General features: G+C 33.0%; 1 long non-coding RNA gene across 1 annotated transcript; it reads right to left on the reverse strand.

Annotated features, from left to right (window-relative positions):
- Positions 1-4,423: 4,423 nt before the first annotated feature.
- LOC127715138 (uncharacterized) lies at positions 4,424-21,217 on the reverse strand. The gene is made up of 3 exons (XR_007988186.1): positions 20,881-21,217; positions 10,043-10,183; positions 4,424-8,546 (listed from the first exon to the last, which is right to left on the reverse strand). It is a non-coding gene; the product is annotated as an uncharacterized LOC127715138 (long non-coding RNA).
- Positions 21,218-27,190: the final 5,973 nt, after the last annotated feature.

Below are 27,190 nucleotides of genomic sequence, written 5' to 3' on the forward strand. Positions count from 1 at the left end.
ATGAACAGGAGCTAGATATTGGTTTTTTAAAAAAGGAAGACATATTGAGATTTTTACTTTTACGATATGAATATTTAGTTTGTCAATAAGGTCGTTTGATCAATATACTAACACACTTATCGTGTATTGAAAGGCTTGAAGTTAAAATCAATAGCCATAATTTGCCATACCGGTACACATGCTTGCATCCATTCAGGTAACTTCAATTGTCGAAGAGAAAGTTATATTTATAAAAGTCTCATATTTCAAGAATGGAATGTAATATATATTAATATATCTTATTTACTCAATGCCAAAATTTTGATGATTGATTTGACGAAACTGGCTACTGTGGTATTTTGCTAATAATTAATGCATGTTCAGGTCCTAAAACATTATCTTTTTTCAAAGTCAGTCATGAATAGAATTCTGAACGGAAAACAGATTTTTGATCGCGTACTACACAATTATTTTCTAATAATATAGTTTTTTTTTTTAAATTGTATACTAGTAGTCAAAAAACTCTACAAATTCATGTCAATCAAAATCATTGACATGAACTAGTATCTAGATTAACAAAAGGGTCAATGTTTTTCTTCCGAGACTTAATCCAGTGAATAAAATAACTATTTAGAAAACTAAGTAAATCAAATTACTATTTAAAAAATCACCAAATCTCATTTGTCAGCTACAACTAGCCTTTTACTAAAATTTTGACCGACCAAAAGTAATTAGAAATATTACAATGAAGCTCTTTGATCCACAACACAATGAAGGAGAGAGTATACTTAGATAATACATTTTTGCAAAATGGATAATCATAAACATATCTGATTTATGTGTGTCTGTTTGTTTGTTTTTCTTGACACGTGTTAAAATCAGCTGATTCTAAACTGATTTTTTTTTTTGATACATCTGATTCATGTCCGCTAGCCTCCATCTAAACTTATCGTTATCCCTTTATGAGTTATACTTTCACTCCTTATATTAATTGAAGAACCATGTTTAACTCCGTTTGTACTTCATCCTATCTTTAATTTTTTCAATGTTCACATGTTTGTCTGTCTGTCTGAACTTGACTTGTTTTTTTTAATTGACTGATCGACCAAGATAATGGGTTGGTCATTTCGACAACAATACATTGAAAAATGAAGGCATGTTGAATATGACAGAAAAGTTGTCGAACTACGGCGTAGGCAATCTACACACATAAAAGAGTTGTTGTTAGGGGTTTTAATGGACAAAAGTGACACTTTCATACATATGATATCGGATTTAACTTCTCTTTTCTTCTCCGACGTGGTAAAGTATTTATACATCCCAAATAGCCAAATAGACGCTCCTTGTCGGTAAGTTTTAACACTTGGATGGAAAAATGAGCTTCATATAACCCGGGGTTCAAATTTCTAAAAAGCTTTACTACACTACTAGAATTTTCAAACATCGTAGAGTTAAGTTTACATTGTATTATTCAGAATAATTAGAAAGGTGTATGTCTATTTTAAACGTAGCCTGGCAATATATGAAATCGGAAAGAAACCAGAGAAGTTTACCATACGAGGCATCAGATTTAACTTTACCATCCAGACTGGACATGTTTGCATTGTTATACATCACACACAGTCAAACAAACTCCCTTCTTTAGCATTGGTTGTTATTACCGCATTTGACAAATTTAGGTGACTTTATTTTTATGCATCAAATAAACATTGTCTGTTTTGGGGGACTAGCAAATTATGTTCAACAAACCGATATAGTCTTATTAATCTGAAAACAAGTATGTGTCCATAGTACACGGATGCCCCACTCGCACTATCATTTTTATGTTCAGTGGACCGTGAAATTGGGGTCAAAAATCTAATTTGGCATTAAAATTAGAAAGATCATATCATAGGGAACATGTGTCCTAAGTTTCAAGTTGATTGGACTTCAACTTTATCAAAAACTACCTTGACCAAACACTTTAACCTGAAGCGGGACAGACGGACGGACGGACGAGCGAACGGACGCACAGACCAGAAAACATAATGCCCTACTACTATCGTAAAGGTGGGGCATAAAATACAAAAAGTAAAAGGTATAGTTTCTTTTTTTGACTAGTGGACGACTTTAAACTAGAATCTATGACAAAAGTGATGATATCAACTTTCAAACTTACAATTTCTTAGCAATAACATACCCTCTGTCCTATCGTATGACATTTAATACGTTACGCTCGTGCGCGCACGTTCCCATTAAACGACCGACGTCAATGACAGATCTACAGTAATGAGAAAGAAAGACTGAAATCGACACAACATCAGTTTGAGGGTCACCATCACGAATGTGTTGACCGATACGATGGGTCTTTATATCAGCACACTAGCAGCATGTTTTCGCGGTCTAAACTATCTAGATACCAGAATAGTCGTCTGATCTGTAATTTAAAAGATTGTGTCCAATTCTCGATTATGAAACTTGACTGATAGTGAATTCGCATGGCGGATGTTGTATATATAAAGAATGATTGCCAATGAGACAACTCTCCACAAGAGACCAAATGACACAGAAATTAACAACTGTAGTTCACCGTACGGTCTTCAACAATGAGTAAAGCCAATACCGCATAGACAGCTACCAAAGGCCCCGAAATGACAAATATAAAACAATTCAAACGAGAAAACTAACGGCCTAATTTATGTACAAAATAATGAATGAAAAACAAACATGTTACACAACAACAAACGACAACCACTGAATTACAGGCTCACGACTTGGGACAGGCACATACAGAACGTGGTGGGGTTAATCATGTTTGTATGCATAGATGACGACGCATTGTCTGTCGACGCACCCGTTCTCGCTCCTTTGGGAGTTCATGCGATTCCCTCGGGGTTTTTTGTTACCTTGATTTGTATCTTCTTAATCTTCTTTATGACATTTGAACATCAGTCAACTAATGTTGCCTTAATGGTTTTATTTAACTAATAGATAGTATTCAGTGTTTTATTTTAATGTATTATGATAATTTGCTATGTTTTATCGGTCTATAACATCGATTTCACTGTTGAAGCTGTTAACATGTGTTCATTGATTAATATGGTATTAATTTAATGTCGATAGGATATTAAATTCAAAGTCTTGTGTTCCAACATGCTATATTTAATAGAAAACAAACGTTTATATTATAAGAAAGGCGAAAGATACCAAAGGTACATTCAAACTCACAAGTCGAAAACAAACTGACAACGCCATGGCTAAAAACAAAACTGACAAACAACAGTTTACAAAACACAACATAGAATACTAAAAACTGAGCAACACGAACCCCACCAAACACCGGGGCTGATTTTGTGTGTTCCAGAAGGGTAAGCAGATCCTGATCCACGAATGGCACCCACATAAACTGCAATGATTAATGTTTGCCACAGTGTCAATGAAAAAACAAATGGAATGATGATGATACGGATTTGTGTTAAACGCCCACTTGCACATTTTTATACATACACTAGGAGTCGGTTTGAAACCCGCCTATTACAAGATAACACTCCACGGGAAGACATTCAACGTTATCTGGATACATTATTGACTTTTATTTCAGTTTCACCGTTATTTGTGTAATTTAGTTTCTTTTAGTCATATGACTTTTGACGTGACTCGGTATTTATGCATCCCGCCATCGGTTTTTACATCGGATATGACCTTGAGAGGTCATACCGGTGTTATGTTGCCGCAGAAATTTCCCTTGCGCTTTTGACTGATAACCGAACGTATTTTGTATAAATTCGCGGATATTATCGAGTGCAATATAACATTCCTTATTACTCACGAAAGAACATAAATAAATAATATGAAAATGTTGTGTCGTGAGAAATATATATATACTTATGTGTAAGTTAAAAAAATCATTAATATCTATGCACACATACCGAAATAAATAAAGGCAACAGTAGTATACCACTGTTCGAAATTCATAAATCGATTGAAAAAAACAAATCCGGGTTTGTGTTTGCGGATGAATATCTCTTATCGCTTGTTATACATGTATATTAATTTAATCAATAAATATTCATTAGCGGGAGAAATATGAATGCGTTCTCAAATCAAACCTATTAGAAATACGAAATATTACAGAAGAGTGTCCACCATGCACTTGCACTGCACTATCATTAGAATAGTAGAATAGAATGATGGTATAAATTGATGAAAATTTGCCGGTAGAGTTATTAAGATGGTCTGCTATATATATATAACTGTCACAGTATACACATATTAATATAATATATAACAACAAACCAGATTATACTGATAACAAATGATTGTCCCATGATTATATCACTACAATATAATAATTATTACGGTGAGGTTGAATTCCCTGTCATTTATTCATCATCTACACAGGAACTTGTCTCAGAAAAAAATAAATATCTATGTACCTTAACCTAACTTTCAGGTATAGAGATATGATTTTTTTTCTGAGACAAGTGCACGTGACTATCCACCAGAACTTGCGGTCATCCGATGTTCAGTACTACAGTACTTTGATTTACTTTTGGTGTTCCTGGTGCAGGTGGGTCCGAAGGTGCGATTCGGACCCAAAGAGTTTTTACAGTGTTATTTCTATTTTGTTTACTCTTGTTTTTATATTTTACTTTATCGAGAAAATGTATACTATATATACGGTATGTGCTATTAGTATCAACGACAAACAAAATGTATCGGCATCTTTATCAATTTACTATCAACGACAAAATCTTTTTTGTTGGCGTCTTTGTCAAATTTATTATCTACTACAATACCATTTTGTGGTGTCTTTGTTAGTTACATTTGTATGATTGTTTTAACTTTTTAGTCAATTGTGTTGTATGTCTGTGATGTATGTTTACCGTTTTTCTGCTACTGGATCCCAATTATTGAAGAAGCGGCAAATACCTATTTTCAAGTATTTGGTTTGGTCATTCTCACCTACGACCTCCTTCAGTCAAGACGAGTACGCTACCACGAGAATACAGCTCTGATGCGGTTAAAGCGAAAGGCATAGTATGTGTTCACTAACAACAACAAGTATCATGTGTTTATGTATAAATTATGTAAATTTAATGTAGTTATGTTGAAATAAAAGAAGTCTTTAACAGTTTAAGTTTCAAAACATAATACGTCGGTGTTAGCTCGGGTTCAAATCTGTCACCTGGAACAAAAATGAATATGTTTTATTTCTCTCGTAGTAACAATTTAGTAATTTTACTTGAGTTAAAATGAAAGAAATGTATATCAATATACATAATTCCTTCCATTGTGTTTCGTATTATTTACCTTGTAAAACTGATTAAATTTTAAATAAAGAATACCTTTATCATGTTTATTTATGCATACTTAACATAAATAGATGTTTCAGATGGTTTGATTTTAAAGCATACTTTATTGGTCATCACAGTGTATATAGTTATATAAATAAGAGATATGATTGCCAGTGTATATATCAAAAACTAAAAAGTGAAATGGTGTAAACAACTTCATGGCACTGAAATGTTAAATGCTCGCTAAAGTTTACTTAAATTTAGAACTTTTAAATACTGGTTGAATATTTTAACTAATAAAACACCAATTGTTTATGATGTTTATAAATTGTTACTTGAAGATGCCAATAATGGCAAAAAAAATGGGCTTCTAATGTACGTGACTTATTATGTGATAGTGGTCTAAATTATATATGGTATCAACAATCAGAAATACATATAATTGAATATAGTGCTGTCATTAAGAATAGAATTATAGATCAGTATATACAAAGCTGGTTAGCATCTGTAGAAAGGAGCGAAAAACTTAGTATTTATAAGAATATAAAGTTGGAATTTAGGTTTGGACACTTTTTAGATTACTGTTATAATTCACACTTTTTAACTAAATTACGTAGTGGTACACTAAAGCTAAACATTGAAACAGGAAGATATACTGACATGGCTAGAGTATTACGTTTATGCAAATGCAGTGCGTTGAAAACGAATACCACTTTTTATTAGTATGCCATGCCTATAGATCAATTAGGCCTAAATATTTGCTAAAATTCCATTGTTCTTGGCCAAACATTACTAAATTACAGTTTGTTTTCGATCTATGAGTTTGACTGTCCCTCTGGTATCTTTCGTCCCTCTTTTACAGTATCTATTTAAATTAACGTCTGTTTTACATGGTCAATCAGATCACATATTGTTACTTAATGTTATTTGGTTTTCTTATAATGCTTTTTATGTATTGGTCTCTGCTGTTTATCATTTGTCATGTTGTAAATATGTTTTCGTTGCTATAGCATATATATGCTTTTTGCAATAAAGTATTCATTCATCTGGAATTTTCTGGACCGTCAGAAGTTTAATTTTTTTCTAATGGAACACCTTGTTTGTTTCGATTGTACCTGTAGTGGTTCCCATTGCTTTTATGATGTTCAACGTTAAATGTAATGTTCATCCCGAAAGAATTTCAATTGATCTCTCCATTTCTAGTTTCCTTATCAATTTTTTTTAATGATTAATGATTAGGTGATTGAAGTTTGTCTTTTGTTCAATTTATCGGGAATTTGTTTTCATGTTGATTTTTTACCAATTTGAATCCTTATTTACAGTACATCTTGATATGACCCTTTAATTAAGCTCTAAGACTCTGGAATACCAGGGCGATTCCAGGGTCGTTATTGGCTGTAAGAAAAAAATTAGCGCCTAGCCTAGATAGCTGAAAATGAATTTTGACAAGTTTAGGGAAATATATTTCCACATTGACAAATACAGTGATCCTAAAAATATAGAAAACTGTATAAAAATATTCTGGTGTATTTTTTTTTTGTGCTGTCATAAGCACATAATAACAAGCACAATTATAAATAGCTAAATTATGCATACATATATTCATACAAGAAAAAAAAAATTGTCTTCTTTATAATTTTACTAAGTTTCTAATAGTTGTTTTCGAACAATATTTGAATTATTAATTAAATTGCTCACTTGATTAAATATGTGACTATCTTCATTGGACATTAGCCATGGCAAATAAATTGTGATTGATAATCTAAATTGTGAAATGTTTTGTAACTTTTAGCTATGTTTGAAATGGTGGAAACTCTATCACTTTCTAAAGATGAATATTTTAGTAGAAAGTGGAGTTCGTCTTCCACTTCTTTTTTACAAAGATTATAAATTCTATCTATTGCATGAAGTCCCCTGTATCTACCTCTCTCTATTTCTAGATTATGGTTACTTATTCTGAATTTTGTCATCTGAATTCTCAGATTCCTATTGCCTATAGACAGATAGGGTTCAAAACTTATATTTCTCTTAAAAAGTCTGTATGTTCTTAGTTTATTTCCAAATGACACATTTTTTTCTGTCATCGTTTTAAGATGAATACCGCAACTGATTATACTTTAATTTTAGGTTGTTCAAAATAAATCTTTTCAAATTGGATTTCATATTAAAGACTTGTGATAAATCTATGTCTTAGTATTTTACTAATGAACTCATTGAATTGTAACTTTTCTTACTATGGTTTGATAAGGATTTTGTTACAATAATTTGTCCTCTGTATTTGTTAAACGTGATAAGTATGAAAACATATTAACTATAACTTTAATAAATAATGGGTATCTCCTTAGCTCACCTATCACTGCCATATTTGTGCTTCTTTTTCCTACTCCAAGTGAAAATTTACAGATTTTTGAATGAACTGATTCAGTTTGAAGTTCTTTGCATAATTTTTTAAAATAACAATCTCCTTTGTCAGTTAACTTTTTTGAATCTAAAGCGCCCCAAATTTCACTTTTGTAAGTTAGAATTGGCATGGTTAACTTCTCCGCAGTGTCCAGCCGAAATAATGACAGTAAATCTGATCACAAAGAGAGAGGGAGTACTACGCTCTCTTCATTTTAAATAACACTTAAATAAACTTTTCGAGCGTTCAGAATCTAACAGGTGTTTTCAAATCCACGAAAAACATGTCTTTGTTGATTTGGGTGTTTATTTTTTTATAAACTTTGACATATAACCTATAAGTTCAGGACAAAAATGATATACAGTTGAGTACAATAATAATTGTTAGAGTACCTTTGTAATATAACGTAATCACTGTAGTTTGGTAAAAAGCGTCATTTTGATTATCATAAGCTTGAAATATATAACTTTCAATAATAACTATAATTACAAATTTTCTCTAAGTTAAATAATATACGTTGTGACGTATAAACATTAGTTGGCGTACGCGTACACTTCATCTCTTTTTTTTAAGGTTTGTAAGGTATTCCAACACCGTGGTCAAATCAATATCCTGTGTTTGTCCCTTTGAAGGTCGGCCTTTCGTTTTCGGCTGCATTTGTTGATACCTTTCCTCGGAAATTTCTGAAGACTCCTGATCCTCTTGGGGTTGATCTGCAGTGTTGTGTTTGCAGAGCATGTAGCTAATAATAATCATGGTAACCACACAGAACACAGCTCCAAGACCACTCAAAATTAAAGAGTAAGGGACGATCAGTGTTACGTCTTTTTCTCTCGAACCCAACAACACTTTGGTGAGCCAACGTCCAACTGCCATCAGAGTTACTATTCCTAAAATAAAAAAAAAAAAGTATATTTGAAAAATATAAATTTATGTTACACTTTATAAATTTTTAAGTGTTTTTTTTTTCTGAGTTTCAAGAAAATGTCTTCATGAACGCTTAACAAAGGAATTACAGAAACCAAGTAAGGTACACCTTTCCTAAACGAGTTAATTTCACACCGGTCTTCTGAATGTATACTTAAAATAGTAAAAAGTTAAAACCCAAATCTCGCATTAATACACGTTTTCAACAACTGGGAAGATGTACTTTTTTTTAAATACCTTGATAGACAACACTAGAATAGAACTGTATAGACTTTGGACTTCAAATTTAAAAATCGGGGCCATTTTACCCATTTGAATGTTAGTATTTATCATAAAATGCTAGTGAAATAAAATTCATAAGGCATTTATCCAAGATCATATTACCATAAAATTGTTCCTTCAAGAGTTATTGTTGTTGATTTTTTATATTTCATTATTTTCCCTATCATTTCGAGTCTTTATCGATCTTTATCATTCAAGAGTTACTTGTATTTTACCCTTAACTATAAATCAGAAGGCCTATCCTGGAAACTATGTAACAACTGACCAGTATTACATCACTGAAGTTATTGGATTAACTCCTTTAAATAAACTTATTCTTTAAGGTTACCTATTCAACACTGTAATTAAATCTTTGAATATTGTTTTATTTGTATAAATAATGATATTCTTATCAGTAAATTAAAACCAAATTAATACTAAATATAACACATATGTTCTTTCACGGCACTACAATCTGTCGAAGACTATATTTTGGCATTGCACAAGGTCATGTTTTTCTCATGACTGTTAATGACATCTTCACACTAAATCCATTGGATGTTGGATGTGTAATGATTGATATTTTAGTCTTAGATACATGATTTTTTATATTAGTTGCTATTGACTTTGAACTAGCTGTCAGTAAGTGCAAGTACTCTTTGATCTGTACTTAGAGTCTTTTTTGTTGTTAGGGATGAGGGATGTATATATATCCTGCCACGTCCTGTCTGTGTTTTTGTTTGATGTTTTTCTTTGTATCGGTCTGAAGAGTTAAGCCTTTTTCAACTGATTTTTATAGTCTGTTCTTATGTTGTGCTGTTACACCACTGTCCCAGATTAGGGGAGGGTTGAGCGCTCACAAAAATGTTTAACACCGCCACATTCTTTATTTGCCTGTCTCAAGTCAGGAGCCTGTAGTTCAGTGGTTGTCGTTGGTTCACGTCTGTCATATTTGTTTTTCGTTAATTGTTTTGTTATAAATTAGGCCGTTTGTTTTCTCATTTGAATTGTTTCACAATTATATTTAGGGGCCAGCTGAGTAAAAATTGTGATATAATACATTATTAATGTATATATCATTGAATAATTACAAAACAAATGATCGTTACATTCTGGGTATGTTTGTATTCAAAATCCTATAACACAATGACTCATACGTTTTTAATGACAGAGATTTATATTACAAGATGTTACTGACCTGCTAACATGTACAATATGATAGGAGCAATCAAAACTCCAACTGTTCCTTTTTTGTTGTAAGCTAACGTTATTATCATTGATATAAGACATAGGACAAACCCTAGGATAGTTTCTATTTGGTATTCAAGAAGGTGAGTAGCTGAAAAAGAAGAAAACATGTTAATAACATGAATAAGAAAAGATACAAGTGTGATTTTCATTTCCGACTCTGATTGTATTTGCATACTTAGAACATTTTGTAACAGGAACTCACAATTATATATACCTCTTACAAAATAGGTAGAGCAAATCTCCCCTGTATTATTTTACGCAAGATCCATTCCGTAAAGCGATCTTTACCTAAATTCACAGTATGACAGTTTACTGCAAGAACTTTATGGTGTGAATATGGATGCAGTTTGATGCAACATTTTAAGGAAATAAATAAGTACCAAATACAACATCGACATTGTTTGTATAGTGCTGAAGTACATTTGATTGTATGGTTGTGTTTAAATATGTTGTGAAATCATAAATATTTATTCACTTAAATTATTAATACTCAAATTTCTATACTTTTTTATCATCTAGATATTGCATTTTCAAATTCCAATAAGTTTTAACAACTTTCGGCTATTTATCCTGTGAGTAAAATAAACACAAGTAAAATAAGCCCTACCTCTATTTCTAAATAAAAACCTCAACATGCCCAAATAAGGCTATAGTTCGTGTCACCCTACTAATATTAATCTAAATGACAAAAACAGCTACAGAAACTGTTCAACAAGGTATCGTATGGGGTACACTGCAATACCACAAACTTAGTCTTAATTAACTTATTTCTGATATAGCTTTTAAGGTAGTATTTTTTAATATTTACCTGGCTTATTTCTAAAGTATATAAATATATATGATGCTATTTGTGGCGAATTAGTTATGAGCTCAGGTGCACCGGAAGAATTAGCAGTTAATCTGTTTAGTATGAGGCATCTGTATAGTATGAGGCTTTTGGTTAATTATTCTACTACAAAGATATTGTGAACACATTATTTAATACATGGATAGATTAAAAAATTTGTAAGAACAATTCTTAATTCGATTGTTGTGATTCAACTGCTGTAGGGTTTACATCAATGAGACAATAACCCAAAGAGATTTCGAAGATATCTAGAGGATATCTACTTTTAAGTTGAAGACAAACTGACAACACCATGCAAGAAAACGAACAACGACGAAATGACAAACAACAGACTACGAAACACTACAAACAAGAAGGTGTCCATAGTACACGGATGCCCCACTCGCACTATCATTTTCAGTGGACCGTGAAATTGGGGGTCGAAACTCTTAATTTTGCATTAAAATTAGAAAGATCATATCATAGGGAACATGTGTACAAGTTTCAAGTTGATTGGACTTCCAACTTCATCAAAAACTACCTTGATCAAAAACTTTAACCTGAAGCGGGACAGACGGACGAACGGACGAAAAGGAAGAACGAACGGACGCACAGACCGAAAAACATAATGCCCCTCTACTATCGTAGTTGGGGCATAAAAACTAAAAACTGAGCAACACAAACACCACCAAAAACACGGTTGATCTAATGTCTCTCGGATGGATAAGCCGATCCTGCTCATCATATGGCACTCATCGTGTTGCTAATGGAAGCACAAACTCGGGATAAGCTTCATGAGATGATGTTGCATTCAAGAAAAAGATGACGGGGTTGTTGTAAAGAAAATGGGAACATATCCGTCGTCATCTGTGAAACAGGTTTTCCATAAAATTGTCGAAGGGATTATTTCAACTTTACCAGTTTGACCCTTGGATTAATATCTTCCTTGTAAGTAGCAACTGTCTATCAACGAAATCATGAAAACGCAACCTCTAAAGATTCATTCATTCATTCATTCATATTGCTGGAATGTTGATACATAGCAATGGAAAGTTCACAAATGTTATATGTTTAGACATATAATAATATTGTCTCTAATGTTTAGTAATATACCATGATGTGAGATGATAAACCATTATGTAATGTAATACTACACACGATATATTCGAGCAAACTAACCATTGTCTTTTCCTTCAACTGACAGTAGGTAATAATTTTCAATTTCTTATTGTTTACAGATCCTAAGGCAAGATTATCATGCAAAATATCAAACAAAATAATAGTGTCAATAAGTACCATCTGACATTTGCGTGGAAAGAATAAAGTGGCTGTAATATTACATTTTAAAACAGTGAAAATATAAGGGTCAACGAAAAAAAGTATAACAAAAATACCGAGGATAAATTCAAAAGGGGATGTCCATAAAAACTGACAAAATCAAACGTTATTAACCAACGGAATGAGTGGAAAACAACTGTAATATTCCTGACTTGGTACAGGCATTTTCAGAAGAAAATGGTGGGTTTTACCTGGTTTTATAGCTCGCTATACCTCAAAAAGTATAACAAAAATACAGAACTTGAATGTAAATTGAAAAAGGGGAAGTCCATAAATACTGACAAAATCAAACGTTTTTAACCAATAGAACGAATGAAAATTAACTGTCATATATCTGTTCTGGTACAGACATTTCCCGCAGAAAATGGTGGGCTAAATCTGGTTTTATAACTTGCTAAACCTCCCACTTGTATGACAGTTGTGGAATCCAGCAGCCATAACTGTGTAAAAATACAAACAAAGACACCAACAAAATTGATGTAGTAGAGATTTGAAAAGGAAATCAATGAAAAATTATTTCTTAGAAAGATGCTCTAGTGGTGCACAATCATGTGATTTTACGAAAACTATAACCCTTTTCAAATTGCAATAAAATTGAGAATGGAAATGGAGAATGTTTCAAAGAGACAACAACCCGACCAAAGAGCAGAACACAAATGTTTGCAGAAACACAAGTCAAGATACTCGCCCATAAGATTGAAGCTTGTAACTGTGTATTGTACTTTGATGCGACAGGAACTGTGGTGGAGAAGTCAGGTAGTCCAACAAAGAGTGTGCTGTATTATGCATTAGTTTGTAAAAGTGATATAAAAGGAGATCCGCCTATTCCATTAGCAGAACTTATAACCTGCGATGATACAACACCTTCCATAACTACTTTTCTTCATAAGGTTAAATACTGTTTGGTGAAGTACTTTTACGAACGATCTGGATCTCAGCCTATCGAAACGGACTTCAGTTGTGCACTAATTCATGCCTGTCTCTTGTCATTAAAACCGAAGATGTGACAATATATGTTTCGAGAGCATGGACTATTGTACACCAGAAATGCTCGACAGCAGTTATAAACCATTTTACAATTATGCATATTTGTGCCAGTTAAATGTAAAGGCTGTGAAAAGGCAAGTCGAAAGTAAAATTACAGATACAGAAAACATTGATTTTATTGTTCGAATTTTCACCCTACTTCAAATCGCAAGAGACTTTTCAAGGTAAACGGCCACAGACGTTATTCTGTAATGTATTTTCTGGACAATATTTGACTGAAACTGTTCAGAACAGCTTAATTACATTTTTGTACGCTAAACGACGTTATACACAATAGTGGCATTGAAGATTATTTAGATTACACTAAAAACGAGGAAAAAAACCACTACAGAGCTTGAATTGTATTAAGTACGACAGTTGAGACCTTTAAGGCTGTCTTCACCATTCTATGATCATTTCAGAAAAATAAGGTCGGACATCAATTTTGAGCAGACGAAGAATATTCTATGTTGTACTGTTAATGGTTTCTTCGATCCTGGTAAATTGGAATTAATATTAAACTCATATATGTATTTAGTTCCACTCTGGTCAGGAGTTCTTTTGGGCGATATAAACCGTTATGCACTGACATGTCTAACATAGTTGATCATCAACTTCCAGATATCACACGCAATACCAATGCATTTGTCAAAAAACTGGTTTAAAATAATTATGAAGGACACCTTACTTCAGAAAAAAAACTCAAACCTGAAGCATTTATACGAAAGGTTCATCCTATACTCATGGGAAGACTAAGAGAATACTCAAACAACTTGACGTTTAAACTTGAAAAAAGCAAGAAAACAACAACAAAGATGCAGTATTGTCGCAGGAGAAATGGAATAAGACTACCAAACAACAAACACCAAGAAACTCTACAAAGTTCTATACATGCTATAGTTCACTGAAAGCCACATCAACAAGACGAAATTTAAAGCAGAAGACTTTTTAAACATTTAACCGACAAAGAGTAAAAAATTGAAGGAGGAAATAGACTGTGCCCTCAACAAATACGTCCTAATTAACTATATCAATAACTGCTGGTTAAATGCTTCAATCCAAATGTTACGATGTGTCTTAAAACAAGACATGGATAAGTTAGAAAGTACTTTGAAATACATGATACACATTAATTTTTTTTTTTCATCATTTGAAATCCTATATTTCAACAATCTGTTCTACCCAAATACTGAATAATTCAAAAGTATCAAAAGAGAGGCGGACGATGTCAAAGCGATATTCAAACTCACATGTCAAAGACAAACTGACAACGCTATGGCTTACAACGACATACGACGAAAAGAGACAAATAAAAGTCTACAAAACACATCTTAATCAGCTAAGTACTGAGTACAAGAACTCCACCAAAACCCGGGGGTGATCTCAGGTGATCCAGAATTGAAAATGTATCCTACTACACATGCAACACTCGTCGTGTTCCTCATCTGTGTTCAAATTCAATGATAGTCTAAAACGGTGATATTAAACTGCAGGAAAAAAGAATGATCTTATCAAATTATGCAGCACAATAATCCCCAACTCATACGAGATTCATCTATACATCAGTGTCATAATAAAAGAGAGGCAAACATTATCAAAGAGACATTAAAACTCACAAGTCCAAAACTAGTTGACAACGTCCTGGCTAAAAACAAAAAGAATACTAAAAGACAAACAAAATACAAAACATCACATAAACACACGCACTTCACAGGGTGGGGTGTAAAAAGGGGGGGTGATATCAGGTGATCCGGAATGGTTAGCAGATCTTACTCCATGCGTGGCGCAAGTCGTATTGATCATTTAAGTTGAAACACGGTATAAATCTCGTGGTAAATACTTAAAAACATAAGTTTCTATACCTCCAGTCAGTGTATATTACATTTTGTAAAGAAAAGTCGCAAGATAACTGATTTTATTATAACTGCTGTTCTTTCATATAAATGCGTTTGAGGACTATGTTTCCGTCAATATACTAAGTAACAGATTTTCACTCTTTTGCGTAATTGGATAACATAGAACGCAGGACAACAAGGGTGCTACGTAGAAGTAACCTGCAGTTGGACTTCATTAAAAGAGGGACGAAAGATACCAGAGGGACATTCAAACTCATAGATCGAAAACAAACTGACAACGCCATGGCCAAAAATAAAAAGACAAACAGACAAATAATAGTACAGATGACACAACATAGAAAACTAAAGTCTAAGCACCACGAACCCCACCAAAAACTGGGGGTGATCTCAGGTGCCCCGGAAGGGTAAGCAGATCCTGCTCCACATGTGGCACCCGTCGTGTTGCTTATGTTATTACAAATCCGGTAAATAGTCTAATTCGGTAGGTCACATTCGTGAAAAGGGAAGGGTGTTGTAGTTACGACATAAGGAACATATCCGATATCATCTGTGAAACGGATATTCCATAACGGTCAACCAACTCGTGATGGCGTCCGTAAAATTTACGAAGGGATGATTTCAACTTCACCATTTGGAACTCTTGGTTTAATAGCTTCCTTGTGAGCAGCAATCCTCTGTCAAGGAAATCATGATAGGAAATACAAGCCCGTGAATATCGTATCAATTTGGAGATATATACTCCGTATGCAGGCGCTGCTGGAATGTTGCTACATAGAAATGGAAAGTTCACAATTGGGAAGCTGAAATCATCTCTTTTGTCGTAAAGTTTTGTTTTCAACCGACCCTCATTGTCAATTTCTAGATGTAAGTCAAGATATGAGGCAGACTTAACTGTATCTGTAGTATCCTTTATCTCTAGTTCGATGGGATAGATTCGTTCAACATAGTCACCAAATTTTGTATTATTTAGTGAGAGAATATCATCTATATAGCGGAACGTAAAGTTAAAGGATATTGCTAACTTCTTATCTTTCTTCCTAAGAAGTTCCTGTATGAAGTCAGCCTCATAATAATAAAGAAACAAGTCGGCAAGAAGAGGGGCCCACATTGTTCCCATTGGAATTCCGACAGTCTGTTGAAAAACACGTCCTCCAAACGTAACAAATATGTTGTCAATCAAGAAATCAAGCATCTTGATAATGTCAGTTTCAGTGAATTTTTTGTTTGAATCAGAGTAATTCTTTACAAAGTAGGATTTATCCCTCCCCAAGACAAGATACTTGTATCTACATTAAATATGTTCTTTATCTTAATATTGCGAAAATTAACGAGACATCAATTGTCATGCATTTGTCAAATCGATGCATAGCTTCAATATTCCACTGTTAAACAAAACAAAGTATGTGTTTTAAATAGAACCGGATTGAGATCATAATTGAATTGGTCACTCATATCTTCTACCTTTTATTACACACCATGAAATTCCTGTGATGAAAACAAGTATTTGTTTTTGAAAAGGAGTTGGAGACAAACTGATCATCAAATTGTACAGAATATTGTTGGATATTGAAACTTTAACCCAAACATCTTAAGTGCACCAATTAATGGTTACTTTTTTATAGTTACACTCTTTGTTTGCTTTTTTGTGCTTATTAAATTAGGCGTATCGATTAATGTTGAGCTGTTATGCCATAGGCTAAGGTCGTAAAACAATTTTGATTCAACGTATCTTAACTCGTAATTATATTTAATATTCAAAAATATTAAGTCTTCAACAGGTTCAAACTGTTAACTGCTTAATACCATATAAATGGTTTTTATAAGGATAATTACGATCGGAACACAAATTCTCATGGTAAGGGCTACAAAATCTGGTAGTCAAAACCGTTCAATGTTTCTTTATGGGCATGAAAACAATCTGGCCTGTTTTCCGCTTTTAAATCATCTTCAGATTTTCAAAATGTGAATAAATGGTGTATGGTATATTTCAATAGAAACCAAAATATGGCACAAAAATCAGTCTTAAACAAAAGTGGGCAATCATAAGTTGAATTTGTATAGTTGATTTATATTATTGACTTTACAAACTGTTGGTAAGTGCACGTGGTCAGGATCGTTAATGTTACAGGTTATCTAAAATACTGGTGTAATATGCGTTTTATGTGCTATATGGTTTGAAAAATAATATTCATCATATCTAATGATTATAGGTTAAACAATACCCATAATTCATAGTATGTAGGGCTATTACAGAAAGATTCAGTCAGTTTTTTAAACTGCTTTAAACGAGACGAAAGAACTCAAAGGGACATTCAAACTTGTTTAACTTATATAAAGAACCATGTGTTATAAAATACAAAAAAAATATGTTTTACACCTGGAAAGCAAACCATATCAAACGAGTTTGACTTCAATACCAATTCGGCAGAGGGGTTGTGTTGACATTGAATATGTTCCAATCCCCTTTAAACTATTTATTCACAGTAAATGCTTTGTGAAACATTAGTGTTTTGTACATTTATACTTGAAAGGAAAAATTCTTTACTCTTCTATCAATTATTTTGCATTACAAAAATGTAGTACATAACGTATGTAATATACACGTTCTCGATAAAATTGAGCAATCATAACAGACGTAATAGGTTAATGTGACAACTAGACTAATAAGATATTTTGCCATACAAGAGGAAACAGTAGTTGACCTTCATTTGGAATATAAAAAGTGATAATGACGGAATCGCTTCAACTTCAAAATGAACGAGACCGATTACGTCGACAAGTAAGTGTCTCCTGCTATGTATGCTTCACTCGTCATGGGATAATATACTATTTTAAAATGTCACGATAAGGGAAATTAAATTAGTACAACCAAAACGTTTTTCTGGGATTACATTCAACGAAAGAAAACGCCAAAACCCAATCAATTGAAATATATTTTTAAATATGAAACGGCTGTACTGGAATCTATACATCTAAGACTGCTATAAGATGCATCTTACGAGTTGAGACATAGGCACATCGTACTGGTCATCCAATTTATGATTGCAGCAAATAGAGACCAGCACTGCCCTTTTTTTCAATAAACAACAAAAATACAGAACACAAATTTAAATTCGAAAAGGTGGAAGTCCATAAAAACTGACAAAATCAAACCTGGTTTTATCGCTTGCCCCCACTTATAAGACAGTTGTTTATAGTTGTTTAAAAGTGGTATCAATAAAGTCGATTTCATTGCAAGCGCACAAAGAAATGTGGATTATTGACCGACATGACATCATCAATATGTCTAATCACCTAGGACAGATTATAATGGCAACCATGTTTTATATATATAATCTTTTTGTGTAGGCAATAAGTAATTTACCGTATGTTGTTCTATTATTATACAATATTTTAAATATGCAGTACAACCTTTTAAAGAAGGTTTTTCTTCTGAATTTTTGCAGCTATAAATATAATATTTAAAAATCAACATTATATGTTGAACTGTATTATCTGGGTAAACAATTTCCCGAATACCCAATATATATATATATATATATATCAATATATCTGTACGTGCAATATATTATATTTCCGAACAATTGCTCCTGTGAAAAGATGGTTCCATGATCACTGAAAAGATATGAGTTCCTGGAGACATATTTTAGTTTTATAGATAAAGATAGAAAAAAAAATGTAGAAGCCGATCCGAAATCGAAAGCAATTAGCAAGTGCCTACATTGTATCATCACTCTTAAAGTTGGTGAACTACTTGTGTACGTACGTACTACGTATGTTTTCGACTTGGATTGCCAGTTTTCCTGCCGAAGGTCGGTGGTTCTCTCCGGGCATCCCGGATTCCTCAACCAATTAATATGGCCGTCACGAAAAAGTCAATAATGCTGAAAGTGGCATAACACACCGAACGCAAATCAATCAAAGTATGTTGGCAAGTTATTCCAATCGAAACAAGAAACAATAGTATGACGCTTTACACATTTCACGAAAAAAAACTACGTTGAATAATTAGACACAACACCAAAAGTATTCCAACCAACATTCATTGAACAAAACATTACACAATTATAAGAATATTATAAATCACGAGTTGGCTGAACGTTATGGAAAATTTGTTTCACTGATGACGACGGATCTGTTCCAATCGTCGTAATCACAATCCCGTCATTCATTTCGCCAAATATGACCTACTGGATTAGACTTATCACCGGGTTTGTACTTGCATGAGCAACACGACGGGTGCCACACGAGGAGCAGGATCTGCTTACCCTTCCGAAGCACATGAGATCTCCGACCCTCCCCCCCTGTTTTATGTTGGGTTCGTGTTGCTCAGTCTTTAATTTTCTATGTTGTGTTTTGTATACTGTTGTTTTTCTTTTGGTCTTTTCCTTTTTTTGTCATGGCTTTGTCATTTTATTTTCGACTTATGAGTATGAATGTTCCTTTGGTATCTTTCGCCTCTCTCTTATAAAACAATGTATAATAAATGACTTCTGCAAACCAGTGGATCGATACCATTGCAAGTTGATGTTTTGCCCAGAAGTGTATCTCCTTCCACATGGTAAACCCGCCGATGGTGAATTGAAATAGCAACGGAATCGTAATTTCTGTAAATTCCCTATTCACGGGGTTCCCATTCTTTTTGCAATAAAAAATTCTAGGGTTTTCTATGATTTTTCCAGGACAATTTATTTACTTTTACTGGAAGACATTTACGCTAGTAACAGTAAGAGACATGTCGCTTTTCTTACAAACACTTCGGAAATTTGAATAGGGCTTTAATTATTAGGCGGCAAAATTATTCCATCCGATAGACGTTTAAAAGAGTAAACAGGTCTTTTTAAATGGAAGCAAAATTACAAACGATAGGAAGACTTTTTGAAGCATTGTTGTAATTTTTGTGCATTTATAGGACATTTCCTATCCTTGACCAACATTTCGGACATGTTTGTCCTATTTCCAGGATAGGATGCGAACCATGTGTTTATAAAGGTCAATTAAAACATTTCTTCCCTCAGCTTAGAAATCCTCGGACAGATTTTTTTATTTCTGGTTTTTAATGTTTTTAAACTTTGACCTTCTTTTAATGTCCTTTTTGAAGTTCCAAAACAGTTTTGATTTAAGCAAGGTCTGACATATCACATTACAGTTTACATAGCTTCAAGTTCATATACAACAAATAAGCATTACAAAATAATATTCAGCACCTTGAAAAATACATCATAAATACATTTCTATGTTCAGAAGGACGGTTTAAAAGACAAAATATCCTTTTTATATACAGAATATATGAAATACAAAAATAGTACTAAAAAATATATAATTTAACCTTAAACAAGTAATTATTATTATTATTTCTCATTGTTGAACAATCAATATCTCTATTCTTTCGCTAATGTGTTTTGGATTGGTTTATGTCTTATTTACATTTACCGTGCATCTTCTCTCATTGATACATATGTTGTTATGTTGAATCCTATTTAAAATACTTTAATTACATGAACATATAAAAAAGAAGTTGTGGTATGATTGCCAATGAGACAACTCTCCACAAGAGACCAAATGACACAGAAATTATAGGTCACCGTACGGCCTTCAACAATGAGCAAAGCCCATACCGCACAGCCAGCTATAAAAGGCCCCGAAATGACAATGTAAAACAATTCAAACGAGAAAACTAACGGCATAATTTATGTACAAAAAATGAACGAATAACAAATGTGTAACACATAAACATACTTATTAAGCTTTGAAACCCTGGAATTTCACCAAATGTAGCTGTAATTGTAATACCATTCCCTGTAACTATCATATAATACAATCCCATATGTATTGTTGCACGTCCAGATAAATAATCATATCTCTGAAGTCCCACTAAGTCAGCCCAATCCACGACTAACCATCCGGGAGAGAAAGCTCCAGCGCACAATAAAACTAATGTAACTACTCCAAATATTGCCGGACATAGTTTTTCCATTTTGTTTGCTGTGGACTTCGGGACAACGACTAATGTTTTTCACTTTTCAGGATATTCGGATTAGCAAAAAAGAATTTAGACCTCGACAATGTAATTGTATTCTTTTCGGATGAAGTGGTTTGAATGGACAAACAAATCTTTGTAACATATTTCATGTAAATTGATAGTTTAAAGTTACATTAACTTTGAATAATTTAAGATACCAGTGTAGTCGTCTCATCTGTAATTTTACCAACTGTGTTCTATTTCCGATTGTGACATTTTGACTGAGTGTGGATTCGCATGGCAAGTGATGTGTACCTAATAGGAGACGCCTATCATGTCGACGCATGAGGTCTCGTTCTTTTTGGAGTTCTAGTGATTCCCTCAGTTTGCGTTTATTATCTTGATTTGTCATCTTAATCGATTTATGAGATTTGGACATCGGTTAACTACTGTTGCCATAATAAACAACTTCTGTAAAAGTTGAGTCTTACATTTTTTTCAAGGTCTGTGGTAAAGAAATGTAAAACATGGGATTGCTCTCACATAATAGAAAGTCCCTTGCTGAGATTAACTCCTGGTTTTTTGTGGGGTTCGTGTTTCTCAGTATTCAAAAGCGTTTTGTAGACTGTTTTTCTTCTTTTTTTTTTTTGTATATAAACATATTAACATTTTAATCATACCGGGGCCTTCCAGGGGCGGATCCAGGAATTTGTCAGGGGGTGATCACCTTTTGAAATCTTAAATTAAAATTCATTTTTCTATTGATATCATGAAAATAGTTACAACTATAGAATTCACAAGTTACACATGATTTATAAAATTGAATCTAATTTCATTTTTCTTGGATGCCTGCGTGCAAACATGTCAACGATCACATCAAGTTCTAAATCTAAATTGTAATGCACGTGCATCCGTGCAAGTCCATTTAGTCGATCCTGGCCCAAATTTAATTTCTCTTCGTTTGTTAATTTACGTGTTGATTGTTTTACAAAACCAATGTCGTTTGTACTTATATGTAAGTCGGGGTTGTTTCTTTAACCTGATCACTTTTATTCGTATCAATGCTAGGTCCATTACAGGTCGTTGGTACTTCAGAGGGGGCTGATTTGTGGCGTTTCCTGAAGGAAAGAGGGTATAAGTTACTAAAAAATTGGAATGATCGGAACTTTCAGACAAACAGATGATAGAACGGGGGTATTCAATTTAGAATATTTATGTGACTTAAAAACTTTAAAATTATATTTGAATTTTGGTATCACTGTAAAAAAAACATTATTGGTCCAGAAAAGTTATTATACAAACTTTAAACGCAATGTAAATAAAAGTATGAATTACCTGCTAAAAACATCTAAGATTGAAGACTGTCTCTTCATTTTTACATCGCAATGACCGTGAGGGCATTCTGATGTATTACTATCGCCTAGATTTCCATTACCTGATTACGTAACTTTCGTTTTGGGTTCTAACCGATCTATAAACATGATAAGTACGCGGATATTAACGAGTGCAAAATAACATTCTTTATCGTTTGTTATAAATACATCTCTTCAATGAATACTGATAACAATATTTGTGTTTAGAACATAAATTAATAATATGAAAATGTTTTGTCGTTAGATATATATATATATATATATATAAGTAAAAAATCAAAAAAGCATGCGGAAGAATATCTCAAGAGCCTTTTGCGACAATCCCGGCAAGGACCAGTAACTCTGCATGGAAGATTGTTTTTGCGGGAAAATATGAATGCCTACTCATATCCAATCTTTTAGAAAAATCGAATTTTTACAGAAGAGTATCCACCATGCACTTGCACTGCACTCTTATAATAGTAGAATAGAATGATATACAAATGGGTGAAAATTATATATACATGCAACTGTTATATTAATATAATTTATAACAACAAACCAGTGTATACTGATTTGTATCACTACAATATATTAGTCATTACGGTGAGGTTGAATTTGATTACACCTTAACATCAAAGAAATCGACCAAGTAATTAGCGATCGACAACTTTATGACTGGTGATTACGATAGACAAATTGATTTAATCAAAGAATTTATTTTTCAAAATGTTCATGTGCACCATTTTTTTGGTACATGGTGCACCATATTTGCAAACCCAGGGGGTGATCACCGGCACCGGGTGACCACCCCCTGGATCCGCCGCTGCCTTCTATAGCTTATTCCACGGTATGTGTTTCGCTCATTTTAAATACCGTGCTGTATCCATACGCTACTTACATTCTAGTACTTTGGTCACTTTTGGACTAGACACAAGTTGTTTCCTTTTTTCTTTTTCGATATTCAAATTTTGAAAAATATTCTAAGTCCAAACTGTATTTTTTTTTTCACAAAAATTTGTTTACCTTAAAGGAAATAGAAACTGAATAAGGAAAGAAATAGAAACCGAATAAGGAAATGAAAATCAAATAAGGAGATAGAAATCGAATAAGGAAATGAAAATGAAATAAGGAAATAGAAACCGAATAAGGAAATGGAAAAAAAAATTTGAGGAAAAAAAAATTTTGAGTTAATAAATTTGAGATAAAAAAAATTCAATTTGGATTAGGAATATTTTTCAAAATTTGAATATCGAAAAAGGAAAAAGGAAACAACTTGTGTCCGGTCACTTATGGATAGTTAGTTGTAGACAATCATAAACTAAAGTAACACTTTATTAATTTTATGCGTTCGGAGCGCTTTTCTGGATTTATTTTCAACGGTAACTCTAAAACCCAAACATTTTCAAAGTAAAAGATGTATGAGGCCTAAACACGTGAAGATCTATATGACCTAAAAGATATAAAAAAAAACAAATATCGTCTACCTGAGGGAGGTGGAATCTTTTTTTCCTTATAGTTTTTTTAATTTATCAACAGAGAATTCAAGAAAACTTGTAAAAACATCATACTGGTACCGTAAACTGACTACTGAGTTGATGATACCCTAGGGGACTAACAGTCCATCAGCAGTGTTTTCGACCCACTGCTAGTAAATTAAAATAAAACCGCATTAATTTTGTGCGTCCGAATCACTTTTCTAGATTAACAACCTTCATCTTGAATGCTCAAACTTAATCATTTTGATAGCAAGGGATGTACAAGACCTTAACACATGGAAAGCTATATTACCGAAAGGCTATGGTCAACTTTGCCTGAGGGAGTTGGAATCTTATAGTTTCTAATATGTTTTTTGAATTTATCAAAGGAGAGCTTTTTTAAAAGTTTGTTAAAGATCATGCCGGTACCGAAGCACTGACTACATAGTTGATGATACCATCGGGGTCTAACAGTCGATCATGTTATTGATTTTACAGTAGATCAGTAGCGTTATGACCCAGTGCTAGTAACTTGAAATAACACTTTATTAATTCCGTTTGTCCAAAGTCGCCTCCTTTGATTGATACATGAATAAATAAACATCAACGTATCATATGTTGTTGTTCATTGCCACAGAGTGTTTGATATGAATAGGCATTTTCAAAATCATAACATTGTTTATCGTATAATAGAAAAAAGTCAAAGTTACATTCAAAAGAGAAGCAATCGGATTGAGCCGTGAAGAGTGTCATTCCATTTCAGTATAAGTAGTTAACTTCATGCATCAAATAAAAGAAAAAAATATAGCCCCTCCCGTCATCGATGTTGCAGCTAAATAGTCCTCCTTTATAATCATTTAGAATGCTGGAAACATCGGGAATTTCTAAGAATTTCAAAATTTCAAATTTCAAATTCTACTTTATTTATTTCTCGTCTTAATTGAATGAAATTTGTCCATTAAATACAGAAATGTCTGCAGATTCTTCCAATACTTAAAAACTTGAAACATATTTACGTTTAAGAATATCAGTTTCAAGACAAATTTGAATTTCTGGACACTAATATAGCTAAATGGGAAAAAATGACACTTTATTTCAATATCTGTAAATAAATATGATTTTTGAGTAATGACATATCTCAAAAATATTTATTAATAACCATAAAAAACTGTATATATTTATTAGCTTAACAGTAAAACCTTTATAAAAATAGAACATCAGGTAAGTTTGTGAGAAAGTTTTGAAAAATTGTGTTTTTATATGGAATATATAGGAGAATTTTCGGTTGGTGAAACACGTTAGACCGAAGAATGTAGTAGAGAATGCATGATATAAATGCCGGGTTTTACAACCTAAAACAGTCTGTCAGAACAGATACCATTAAATTTGTCCATTACTTACATTTTGAAATTGACAATGAGGGTCGGTTGAAAACAAAACTTTACGACAAAAGAGATGATTTCAGCTTCCCAATTGTGAACTTTACATTTCTATGTAGCAACATTCCAGCAGCGCCTGCATACGGAATATATATCTCCCAGGTGATACGATATTCCAAATTTCCAAATTTCCTTTAATGATTTCCTTGATAGAGGGTTGCTGCTATTAAACCAAGAGTGCCAAGTGGCGAAATTGAAATCATCCCTTCGTAAGTTTTACGGACGCCATCACGAGTTGGAATATCCGTTTCACAGATGACAGCGGATATGTTCTTAATGTCGTAACTACAATCCCATTCCATTTTTATTGATTGAGTCGGATGTATAAATACGCAGCCACGTCCGATTGAAATAGGGATTATGAATCCGATGCCTCGTATATTAAAAGTAGGACACTCCCTCCGCTCAAAAACCCTGGTAACACCTCTTTGGATCGGACGCACTACATTAATACGGTATTATTTTCATTGACTGTGTCAGATGTTTAAATACGTAGCCACGTTAACCGATAACAAAAAGTCTTAAAAAGCAACATATTTGTGGACTTTCCTCAAACAACAGTAATGCAATTAAACATGCTATTATTTCTTCATTTCTCTTCATTATTTTAATGTCCTTAAACAAAAACAACAACAAAACAACGAAAAAAAATGATTAAAAGCATCCATATGCCATTGAGATTGAATAATATGCACCATAATAAGGTTTTAATTTTTTATATTTCAATAATTTGAAATAAATTGCATTTGAACCATTATAATCATAACTTTTAAAACCAATCTAAAACATTGCAAGTAAACATAGTATGAACGGGGTATTGGATTATTTATGTTTTGTTTTAGTTTTGAAATATATTAAGTTCACAAATCGATAGATATTTGCAGGAAATGGGATGTAAAAATACGCAGCAATGTCTTGTTGGAATGAGAACGATATACGATGCCTCGTTTAAGTCTAAATGACACAATAACAGCGTAATCGTGTAAATAAAAACAATACATGAACTATTTGTCTCTCTGTCTCTCTGTGTTGTAGTTACAATCAGTAAATAGGACTTGCAGAAATTTAGAAATGGATAATAAAAACGAACATAAAAAGTACCACTTCCTCAAACATGTATATTATAGGACTACACAGAAACATGTTAGAACTCAAAACTTATCGAATAGTCCTTTCAAGAAATTAAAAAATAATTATATTGGATTTTTTCACCCCTGCAACCTTTCCCCCTCTCTCATCACTAACCCAATGCAATTTTGGATTATAGACACTTGACCAAGTATCTCCGCGATTAACATAGTTACCATAATTATCTCTTGTTAACAACAGTAAAATAACAAAAATACCTCAGAGAAAAATCAAAACGGAAAGTCCCTAATCAAATGACAAAATAAAAAGCTCAATCACATCAAACGAATGGATAACAACTGTCATATTCTAGACTTGGTACAGGCATTTTCTGAGGTAGAAAATGGTGGGTTAAAACTGGTTTTATATATCTAGCTCAAACTCTCACTTGTGGGACAGTCGCAAAAAAAACCCATTATGTTGACAACAATGTGTGAACAAAACAAACAGACATAATAGTTAAAAATGTCAAAAATAAGGGTACAGCAGTCAACATAGTGTTATAATCTTAATCACTTTAACAAACAAATATGTCAACAAAGAAAAACAAAAAGGCATATAGACAAAGCACTCAAGTAAAAACGAAAGACAAGCATACACAAATTTACCATAGCACAATAACACAATGACGGGATGTATAAGTACCGAGCCAAGTCAAATGGATATAACTAAAAATAGACTAAACAGTAA

This window comes from Mytilus californianus, unplaced genomic scaffold, assembly GCF_021869535.1.
Source record: "Mytilus californianus isolate M0D057914Y unplaced genomic scaffold, xbMytCali1.0.p SCAF_9, whole genome shotgun sequence".
NCBI classification, from domain to species: domain Eukaryota; kingdom Metazoa; phylum Mollusca; class Bivalvia; order Mytilida; family Mytilidae; genus Mytilus; species Mytilus californianus.